This window comes from Cetorhinus maximus, chromosome 13, assembly GCF_964194155.1.
Source record: "Cetorhinus maximus chromosome 13, sCetMax3.hap1.1, whole genome shotgun sequence".
Taxonomy (NCBI): Eukaryota; Metazoa; Chordata; class Chondrichthyes; order Lamniformes; family Cetorhinidae; genus Cetorhinus; species Cetorhinus maximus.
The window spans coordinates 81,205,029-81,216,841 of NC_135891.1; the positions used below are offsets into that span (position 1 = coordinate 81,205,029).

General features: G+C 48.0%; 1 protein-coding gene across 7 annotated transcripts in view; it reads right to left on the minus strand.

Annotated features, from left to right (window-relative positions):
• dpp9 (dipeptidyl-peptidase 9) overlaps positions 1-10,450 on the minus strand; it is a 94,664-nt gene extending 84,214 nt beyond the window's left edge. For 4 of the 7 annotated variants that reach the window (XM_078555653.1, XM_078555647.1, XM_078555652.1 and 1 more), the window contains exon 1: positions 10,271-10,448. The gene's annotated coding sequence lies outside the window, so the exon portion shown is untranslated. Of the gene's footprint in view, positions 1-10,270 lie in introns of all 7 variants that reach the window. The other 3 variants (XM_078555648.1, XM_078555649.1, XM_078555646.1) reach the window with 2 other exon arrangements.
• Between the last annotated feature and the right edge of the window lie 1,363 nt (positions 10,451-11,813).

Here is an 11,813-nt window from a genome sequence, read left to right on the forward strand (position 1 = left end):
TCCTGACTTGGAACTCTATCGTTGTTCCTTCACTGCCATTGGATCAAAATCCTGGAACTCTCTCCCTAACAGCACTGTGGGTGTACCTACATCACATGGGCTGCAGCGATTCAAGAAGGCAGCTCATCACCACCTTAAGGGCAATTAGGGATAGGCAATAAAGACTGGCCCAGCCAGTGACACCCACATCTCATGAAAGGATAAAAAAGTCATCAAGCAGCAATACTGATGCTGTCTGATCATTCTCCCCTCCTAGAAAAGCAAATGTGATCTACAGAGGAACACTTAAAAGGCTACTTAGAAGCTTCACATTTGGAATTTAATAAATTCAAACCTCAAGGCCTGATAGTACATTCAGCAGTCTATTTTTTAAGATCTCAGGTTGTGAGCACTGACAAGGTTTCAATTAATGCCAATTCCAAGCTACAGAGATGCTGGTGATGGTCCTTCCTGAGCGATTGTTTTTACAACTGAATGACTTGGTAGGTCACTTTAGTGAGCTAATCAACTACAGAGCAGGGGACCGAGTCATGTGGAGGCCAGACTGAGCAGGCACCGCAGGCTCCCTTTCTTGAAGGACAGTTGGGGTATTCCAGGCAGTTCCATGGTGCCAACCCACAAATTCCAAGATATGTTCAAGTTAATAAGACATGGTGTGATGTAAACTCCATCTCTGGGTTGCCACTCCAGTCCGATAACTGCATTCAGACCCTATCACTTTAGAGTCAAGTCACTTTCACCAGAATAGCCCTATACTATTTAGCTGTGGTTCATTTGGTAGCACTCAACTCAGTCGAAGTTTTGTGGATTCAATGTGTATTCAAAAGACTGAGCATAAAATCTAGGCCGACACTCCTGTGTAGTACTGAGGGAGTGCTGCGCTGTTGGAGGTGTTGCCTTTCAGGTGAAACATTAAACTGAGGACCTGGCTGCCCACTCAGGTGGTTACAAATCTCCCATGATACAAACCTATTTGCACAACAGCTGGGGAGCTCCCCCCAGTATCTTGGCTAAGACACCCATCTTCACTAAAAACAGGTTATCTGTACATTAGTGTGTTCGGTTTGTGGGGCCTTGCATGTGTGCACATTGCCTGTCACATTCCCTACAATGCATAAGTGACTATACCTCAAAAGTACCTCACTGGCTGTAAAGCCTTTTAGGAATTCCAGAGTTTGCGAAAGGTGCCAGATAAATGCAAGTTGTTTCTTTTCTTTACTTCTGAGTGTGATACCAGTAGTTGAATACATTCCCATTAACAACCGTAGGCCAACTGCCAGTCTTGCTAAGACTCCCTTTGGGAATGGTAGGGAAATTATTCTCTTGTGCTCATGCCAATCTGGTCAGTTGGCTAAAGTAATTTGCACAGAGGAGGAAGATTTAGTCCTTGAACTATATACGTCACCTGTAATTAGCTACAAAACCTCAAAAAAAAACTTCCCATTCCTAAAATAATTCTCTGAGGTTAATTCAAAGTTTCAGTTTAGTTCAGTGGTAGGTTTCTCACTGGGAAATCAGAAATCGAGTACAAGCCCCACTCCAGAATTTGCGGACATAATCTAGGCTGACACTAGAGGACAGTACAGAGTACGTGCTGCAATATCAGAGAAGCTATCTTTTGGATGAGGCATTTAGCTGGGTGGCATGTCTCCCTGTTTGGATAAAGGATCCAGAGCACACTTCTTGAAGAGCAGCAGGCAGTTTGGTGCCTGCTATTTTTCTCAACAGCTAATGAAAGGAAATTTTTATATAGCACCTTTAACATAGTAAAACATCCCAAGGCTATTCGCAGGGGAGCTAACAAATAAAATTCGACTCCAAGACACTTGAGGAGGTATTAGGACAGGTGATCAAAAGCATAGTTAAAAATATAGTTGAGAGGGGTGGAGAAGCAGAGATGGAATCCCAGAGCATAGGGCCTAGTCAGCTGAAGGCACAGCTGCCAGTGGTGGTCATTGATAACTGGTCAATTTATTTGCTGAGTGCAAACCGTGAGCAAACTGTCCACCAGTTCCCTACAAGCAACAGTGACTTCAAAAGTAATACATTGGGTTTGAATGACTTGTTTCTGTGCAATCTCTATGTAAGAAAGTGAATCAGGACAGGATGGTCAGTTATAGGCAGGACATCATAGCAGAGCCTAATCCAGATATTAGCCCAGCCCTAATCCACGAGTACCTTCCAGGTGGGCACTCGATAATTTCCACGATGGGTACCATAGAAGATTGGTCTCCTCCCTAGTCCAAAGGGTTCAGGCTAATCGTAGGGCTCCCACTTAGTATTGCTCAGCAAAGACAGCAAACAGAACCCAGATACAAGTCCTCATTTTAAGCACCATTACCAAATCCTTGCAGCTGTTACAGAAGTACAGATCTGAAAAGCTGTTACATTACAATGATGACTGCACTTTATACATAGTTCCGGTCGCTGTATGGTGCTGAGATGCTCTGAACATGTGATTAAGATCTTGTATAAAGTTTACTCTTTCTTGTAAGATTAGGGTGCACGACAATTATTATCAAACTACTAGAGGGCAGGACTTCTCTTCAAGCTGTTTCCCATTTTTTAAATGATTTTTTTAGGCATAGGCCCAAATCAAACAGGCAAGGGATATGGCAGAGTGAGTAAGAACCCAGAAGGCTGCAGGTTAGTGGTATAGGCAGACGGAAGGCAGATGTAGCTTACTTTTAGGTTGCAACTAAATGGAAGTTTATCCAAATTGTAACATCCTTAATGGAGTGAAGGGAGATGGAAACTCAAGCATACAGATACTTACACCGTTAAATGCTAGGGTGTATGAAGAAAAGGCTATCAAAAGACAATTGGGATTCATGATTTATTATACAGGGGCATTCAATAGCAAAACAAAGTATTCTGTTATTTATAAAAGATAATGGTTAGGCACCAGCTGGAGTTCACTGTAGGAAGGATATTACAGCCATGGTAAAGACACAAAAAGATTAAACTAGAATGCAATTTTTAAAAAAAACTTAAAGGAGAACCAGAGACGTTTCCCAAATTAGGAAGGTGTTGAGAATAAATAGCAAAAGACTGCTCCCCACTGTCTGTTTTCACTTTTTCTCACTTTCCTTCAACATTTATATGGAAGGTTTTGCAGCTCAAATAACAGTCTGGCAGCTCGTGATGAGAGCCCTCCTTCCATTGGTAAAGTGATACTTCATAGGTAGGAAAGTAATTTGTGAAGAGGACATAAGAGGGTTACAAACAGATATAGATAGCATAAATGAGTGGGCAAAGATCTGGCAAATGGAGTATAATGTGCGAAGATGTGAAATTGTCAATTTTGGCAGGAAGAATAAAAGAGGAGCATAGTATCTAAATGGTGAGAGATTGCAGAGCTCTGAGGTGCAGAGGGATCTGGGTGTCCTAGTGCATGAATCACAAAAGGTTAGTATGCAGGTACAGCAAGTAATTAGGAAAGTTAATAGAATTTAATCATTTATTGTGAGGAGAATTGAATACAAAAGTAGGGAGGTTACGCTTCAGTTGTACAGGGCACTAGTGAGACCACATTTGGAGTGCTGTGTACAGTATTGGTCACCTTATTTAAGGGAGGATGTAAATGCGTTGGAAGCAGTTCAGAGAAGGTTTACCAGACTAATACCTGGAATGGGTGGATTGCCTTATGAGGAAAGGTTGGATAGACTAGGCTTGTATCTACTGGGGTTTAGAAGGGGAAGAGATGACTTGATTGAAATGTACAAGATCCTGAGAGGTCTTGACAGGGTGGATGTGGACAGGATGTTTCCTCTTGTTGGAGAATGTAGAACTGAGGGTCACGGTTTAAAAATAAGGAGTCACTCATTAAAAACAGAGATGAGGTGAAATTTTTTCACTCCGGTTCGTCAGCCTTGGGAACACGCTTCCTGAAAAGGTGGTGGAAGCAGAGTCTTTGAATATTTTTAAGGTAGAGGTGGATAGATTCTTGGTAAGCGAGGGGGTGATAGGTTATTGGAGGTAGGTGAGATGCAGATTTCAGGTCACTATCACATCAGCCATGATCTTATTATATGCCGGAGCAGGCTCGAGGGGCTGAATAGCCTACTCCTGCTCTTTGTGTGTATGTTTGTACTATAAAGAGTTAATTCTATATGGCGGGAAGGTTTTATGGACTCCCAGACCCATACACCCACCGGACATGAGTATCATGCTGAATTCAGAATTGGAGCTCTGGTTTCCACTCCCTGTGGTTAACTAGAGTGGGATTCAAACCTTCTGACTCAGTGAGAATGCTACCACTCAAAGGTTCCCTTCCTTTTGGTTGGTGAAAAAATAAAAAATGTCAGAGATTTACTGAAATGTGGAAAGCTTTACAGTAACTTGTGTTTCTACTTTAATGCAGAAAGACATCTCAAGTTGCTTCAAAGAGGCATAATCAGAGAAGAAACAGATGCCAAGCAAAAAACAGAGATATTTGGCGGGACAACCTTAACATGTTTATGTTTATATATTTGTCAAAACAAATCACAACCAAAGAAAGTCTTGCATTTCTATAGCACCTTTCATAAGCTGAGGACATCCTTAGGTGATTTTTGAAGTATAGTTAATGTTATAATGTAGGATGTAAAATGGCCAATTTGCAGTCAGTAAGACATCACAGAGTGTAATTGGATAATAACCACATAATCTGAATCTGTTTTGTTTTTGAAGTAATGTTGGCTGATGGATAAACATTGGCCAAGGCATTAGAGGAAACTCCTCTGCACTATTTCAGTATAGTGCCATGGGATCTTTAGCACCCAGCTGGGTGGGCAGAAGGGTCCTTGGTTTGATGACTCATCCAAAAAACAGCACCTCCAACAGTACAGCACTGGGAGTGTCAGTCTGGATTATGTGCTCAATTCTCTAAAATGGGACTTGAACCCAGAACCTTCTGACTCACAGGCAAATCAAGAGTGCTGCCACTGAACCACAGCTGATAACTAAAGGAATTCTTATCCAACAGATTTGTGATCTCACTGAAGTTGATGCTGCTACTGCAGAGCAGCAGCCTGAAGGCTATGATGCAAGGGGCCAGGACAGCAGCTCCAGGTCTCTTGAGGCCTCGAGGTACACTGCTATCTCCTGTCCTGCTTTCTGATACATGGCCCTCCACTGAGGAGCAGGTATTCATCAGCCACTGCTGCAAGCAGCTGTCAATTATACAAACATTCCCAGATGCAATTAAACACTGTTTATACAGCAACTTTTCATGGAGAAAAATAGGCTACGGTGCTTCACAAGAGTGTAATTAGATAAAAATGGATGCCAAACTGATTAGTATGGGTAGTCAAAAAATTGGCTTTAAGGGTCTTGCACGAAGAGATTGCATAAAGAGTAGGAAGTGGAGACACAGCGCAATTTAGAAAGGGAATTCCACATCACTCTATAGGCCAAAACTGAGTTTAAGAGGGAATTATATACATATTTGGAAAATATAAAAGATAATGGAAAATTGGGAAATGACAGGGTTGATAGTTCATTGAAAAGCGAGTACAGCACAATGGACCAAATGGCCCTCTGTGGCTGAATGGTCGAGCTTTAAATTTTTGAATTTACTAAACCAAAGGAGCAGAGGATTGCTGACACCCAAGTCAGTCTCTTGCCTTTATATCCATGATTGGAATTAAAACACCGATGAATCCAATGGACAAATAGTACCAATTTACACACACGGCCTTGTGTGACCGTGACAATTGTATTTACATGCGCCAAACGATAGGAGATCAGACTGCTACAAAGCAAACTCTTTCCATCTTCCTCTGTACAAATTCTCTGCTTGACACTATGTTTGTGTTACAAAGTACAGTAGTTGTAAATGTTTCAAGAATACATTGACAGAAACAAAGAGAGTCAGTGCTTCCAGACACAACATTTATCCAAAACACTAAAACATACAGTAAACATAGCTTACCACTAAATTACCAAAAACGCCAACAAGTCAGTCTGTTCACTAGATCAGTATGCTGGCCCATATTCTCTGCCTAAGTTCCAGTCAAAGAACTGAGAGGTACAGACCCTACAAAAGAAACCTTCTGCTGAAGGGTCATGAGGACTCGAAACGTCAACTCTTTTCTTCTCCGCCGATGCTGCCAGACCTGCTGAGTTTTTCCAGGTAATTCTGTTTTTGTTTTGGATTTCCAGCATCCGCAGTAGTTTTTGTTTTTATCTTCCCAAATCCTACCTTAAAGCTGGCTAGTGTGCAATTTACTGAAACTATCAAATTCAGTGGTTACACAAGGATGACTACAGAATGTAATAAATGGAAGAAATGGATGGACAAAGTATAAAACCCCATGTGGCCAATCTGTATTATTGATGTCAAAAACGGACAACTGCGTATCTCCTACTCATCATCTGAATATTTGCCATCTGTAACAACTAACTTCAGTTGCTCTCCCTTACACAAGCTGGAAAATCAATGCACATTAACTGTACAGATAAAGTATTTGCATAACTTTTACACAATTTAACCTTTTGAAGGTGTCCCAAACTTATGTGAATCATACACATAAGAGCTCAGCAATCCAAACATTGTGAATGGAAAGATCATGTTTTCCTGCTGCCATGTCTTAACTTGCAGCAAGTCTATTCAATCGCCCCTGTGCTCTGACTGACATCAGCTTCTGGTTCAAGCAGTGTCTTATTTTAAAATTCGCACCCTTCTTTTCAAATCCCTCCATGGCCTCACCCCTCCTTTTCTGTGTAATTTCCTCCAGCCCACAACCCTCCAAGATATCTGTGCTCCTCTAACTCTGGCCTCTTGTGCATCCATGATTTTAATTACTCCACCACTGGTGGCCATGCCTTCAGTTAGCTAGGCCCCAAGCTCTGGAAATTCCCTATCTCCTTTCTATCTCATTTTCCCCCTTTATGGAGGTTCTTAAAACCTACCTCTCTTCCCAAGATTTTGGTCAGAGGAGATGGTGGCATAGTGGTAATATTAGTGAACTAGCATTCCAGAGGCCCAGGCTAATGCCCTGGGGGCATGGATTCAAATCCCACCATGCATTCAATTAATAAATCTGGAATATGAAGCTAGTCTCAGTAATGATGCCATGAAACCATCAGCAATTGTTGTAAAAACTCATCTGGTTCATTAATGCCCTTTAGGGAAGGAAATCTGCCATCCTTACCTGGTCTGGCCTACATGTGACTCCTGACCCAGAGCAATGTGGTGGACTCATAACTGCCATCTGGAATGCCCAGCAAGCCACTCAGTTCAAGGGCAATTAGGGATGGGCAACAAATGCTGGTCTTGCCAATGATGCCCACATCCCATGAAAGAATAAATTTTAAAAATCTGACCTAACTCTTGCATGGTTCAGTGTCACACTTTGTTTTATAATGTTCCTATTAAGCACCTTGGGACATTTCATTACCTTAAAGGTGCTCTATAAATAGCAGTTGCTGTTACTTCAAATCATAGATTGTGTCACTTAAGTGGTGTTTGGCCTAATGTCTTAAAACGTAGTACTTCTACCTATGACAGGCCCGCAGGTACTCATGAGCACAGGCATATGGAATCACAAGACCCTTGACATAAAAAGTCTTCCTTAAATCCCTTGATCATGAGCAAGATAAGGCAGTGAGTGAACAGATTATTGGTCCACTGGATTAACTGTGTCGCCCCAATCCTTTGTCAATTGCACTTCCCAACATGTCTCCAAAAAGCCATCAAGAGTATAATTTTCTCTTCCCCCAATCCATGGGCACTGAAGGAAACTATAATTCTACAGTTACCCACGTTCAGATAATCTGTAGGAATGTTCACATTTGAGGCCTTCCTGCTCTACATTGTTCAGCACCACATCATTTACTCAAACCATCAGGGGATGGCACAAAAGTCATCTTTAATTTACAAACAGGATGATGTGATGGTGACAAGCATTTCACAACTGCAAGATTGATAAAGTACCCAAGATTGTATTTTAAAGATAAAACCTACGGCTTTGGGAATTATAAACACACCTTCCAGCCAAAGGAAAAATTTTCCAATGAAAGCTCCTCTCAGGGTTTGAGATGCAGCTGGAGACCCAAGGTTTGTATCGAGTTCCCTCCCCAAAAAAACTTACCAAGCCCTCATATTCTGTGGAGCTAAACAAAAAAATAGGATTTTTAACATTTGCTGCCCCCTCCCAAAGGAAAATATCCATGGGTTTGATCAAAATCCGGGTTGGGGGGGGCTTTTTCCGAGGGGAGAACCGGTTCTCCGCTCGGTCTCTGGGGAATCATCTCCACCCGAAGAGAGATACGGCGGGGGGGGGGGAAAAAGAGGGAGATGAGAGATACTGGAGGGGGGGGGGAGGAGGGAGGAGAGATACTTGGGGGAGGGAGAAGAGAGATACTAGGGGGGAAGAGGGAGAGAAGAGAGATACTGGGGGTGGGGGAGAGAAGAGAGATACTGGGGGGTGGGGGGGGAGAGAAGAGAGATACTGGGGGGGAGAGAAGAGAGATACGGGGGGGGGAGAGAAGAGAGATACGGGGGGGGAGAGAAGAGAGATACGGGGGGGGAGAGAAGAGAGATACGGGGGGGGGGGGGGGGGGGGGGGGGGGGGGGAAAGAGAAGAGAGATACGGTGGGGGGGGTGGGAAGAGAAGAGAGATACTGGTTTGGGGGGGGGAAGAGAAGAGAGATACTGGGGGGGAGAGAAGAGAGATACTGGGGGGGAGAGATACGGGGGGGGAGAGATACCGGGGGGGGAGAGATACGGGGGGGGAGATACGGGGGGGGGGAGATACACGGTGGGGGGAGAGATACGGGGGGGGGGGGGGGAGCGGGAGAGATACTGGGGGGGGGAGCGGGAGAGATACTGGGGGGGGGGCGGGAGAGATACTGGGGGGGGGGCGGGAGAGATACTGGGGGGGGGCGGGAGAGATACTGGGGGGGGGCGGGAGAGATACTGGGGGGGGGCGGGAGAGATACTGGGGGGGGGGCGGGAGAGATACTGGGGGGGGGGGGGGGGCGGGAGAGATACTGGGGGGGGGGCGGGAGAGATACTGGGGGGGGGCGGGAGAGATACTGGGGGGGGGGCGGGAGAGATACTGGGGGGGGGGCGGGAGAGATACTGGGGGGGGGGCGGGAGAGATACTGGGGGGGGGCGGGAGAGATATTGGGGGGGGGCGGGAGAGATACTGGGGGGGGGGCGGGAGAGATACTGGGGAGGGGGAGAGATACTGGGGAGGGGGAGAGATACTGGGGAGGGGAAGAGATACTGGGGAGGGGGAGAGATACTGGGGAGGGGGAGAGATACTGGGGAGGGGGAGAGATACTGGGGAGGGGGAGAGATACTGGGGAGGGGGAGAGATACTGGGGAGGGGGAGAGATACTGGGGAGGGGGAGAGATACTGGGGAGGGGGAGAGATACTGGGGAGGGGGAGAGATACTGGGGAGGGGGAGAGATACTGGGGAGGGGGAGAGATACTGGGGAGGGGGAGAGATACTGGGGAGGGGGAGAGATACTGGGGAGGGGGAGAGATACTGGGGAGGGGGAGAGATACTGGGGAGGGGGAGAGATACTGGGGAGGGGGAGAGATACTGGGGAGGGGGAGAGATACTGGGGAGGGGGAGAGATACTGGGGAGGGGGAGAGATACTGGGGAGGGGGAGAGATACTGGGGAGGGGGAGAGATACTGGGGAGGGGGAGAGATACTGGGGAGGGGGAGAGATACTGGGGAGGGGGAGAGATACTGGGGAGGGGGAGAGATACTTGGGCGGGGGGGGAGAGATACTTGGGCGGGGGGGGAGAGATACTTGGGCGGGGGGGGGAGATACTTGGGCGGGGGGGGGGGGAGATACTTGGGCGGGGGGGGGGGGGGGGAGATACTTGGGCGGGGGGAGGGGAGATACTTGGGCGGGGGGGGGAGATACTTGGGCGGGGGGGGGGTGGGGGGAGTCCAAGGAGCTGCAAGGACAGGGCCAACGGCCCTCACACCCCAGCTACTAGCGGCACAGCCCAGAGCGTAACCCCCCCTCCCCCCACTGCCGCAGGGACCCAGCCATTTCACGGTTCAATTTAATCGTAGCTCCATAGCCCGAGACCTGTGGGCAACGGGGCTGCAACTATAGCAGGGCCTAGTCCACACACACCCCCTCCGGCTGGGCCACCGGTGCAACCGCGGGATAATTCTCCACAACTCCGGGCCTCAAGGGCCGGCTACTTCCCCGGGCCCCAGGCTCAGCCTGACTCATTGTCTCAAAAACACCGGTCCCCAGGCCCAGGCCGCCGCCAGGGCATTGCCCCGGCTTCCCTCAAGCCCCCGCTCCTCACCTTCTGCACGTTCAGCAGATACCGCGAGCTCTTCCTCCGGCTTCATTCAAATCGACAGCGGAACTCGGCGCCAAGAAGCCACAGTGCCGCAACCTCGGCCTTTCATCCCGCGACAAGGCAGCCGCGGCCGCAGGAACATCCTCGCTCCGCAGAGAGGGGGCGCCTCCCGCCGCCCCGGAGGACCCACAGCGCCCCCCGCCGCCCCGGAGGACCCTCCAGCGCCTCCCGCCGCCCCGGAGGACCCACAGCGCCCCCCGCCGCCCCGGAGGACCCACAGCGCCCCCCGCCGCCCCGGAGGACCCACAGCGCCTCCCGCCGCCCCGGAGGACCCACAGCGCCCCCCGCCCCCGCCGCCCCGGAGGACCCTCCAGCGCCTCCCGCCGCCCCGGAGGACCCACAGCGCCCCCCGCCGCCCCGGAGGACCCTACAGCGCCTCCCGCCGCCCCGGAGGACTCTACAGCGCCTCCCGCCGCCCCGGAGGACCCTACAGCGCCCCCCACCGCCGCCCCGGAGGTCCCCACAGCGCCTCCCGCCGCTGGGAGGATGAACTTTCCATATTCAGTCGGGAGCCTTGAGGTTGGCTTGGGCTCGTTTACTATTCCATTTAAGAGTGACTCCTTTCTACGAGACAGCCGGGTCTAGAAGGACTGAAAATTAATAAAGAGGGGTTAGAAAAGTTGGCTGCACTTGACTCCACCCCCCTCAACCAGTTTATATTTCACCTCATTTCTATATTTCCTTAGTTCTGTTGAAGAGTCATACAGACTCGAAACATTAACTCTATTCCTTTCCGCAGATGCTGTCAGAGCTGCTGAGTTTTTCCAGCTATTTTTGTTTTTGGCTCCACTTGAAGTTGATAAGTCGCCAGGATCAGATGGATGGATCGCAGGGCACTGAGGGTTCAAGGGTGGAAATTGGTTCTAATCTACCAATCCTCCTCAGACACCGGGATGGTGCCAGAGGACTGGAGAATTGCCAATGTATTTTTAAAAAAGGGCGTAAGGATAAACCTTTTAGAAAGGATAATCCAGAAAAAAAAACAGATACCTGGGGCAGTCTTCTGTTCGGGGGGCCGACACGTAAAATGACGCAGGGTGACTTCAGGCATGCGTCCCGACGTCATAGAGGTCTACAGCACAGAAAAAGGCCCTTCAGCCCATTGAGTCTGTGCCAGTCAAACAAGTACGTAACTATTCTAATCCCATTTTCCAGCACTAGGCTCATAGCCTTGTATGCCATGGCATCGCAAGAGCACATCCAAATACTTCTTAAATGTTATGAGGGTTTCTACCTTTAACACCCTTTCAGGCAGTGAGTTCCAGATTCTCACCACCTTCTGGGTGAAAAAAATTCTTGCTCACATCTCCTCTCAACCTCTTGCCCCTAACCATAAATCTATGCCCCCTGGTTATTGATCCCTCCACCAAGGGGAAAAGTCCCTTCCTGTCTACCCTATCTATGTTCCTCATAATTTTATACACCTTAACCATGTCCCCCCTCAATCTCTTCTGTTCAGGGAAAATAACCCCAGTCTATCCAATCT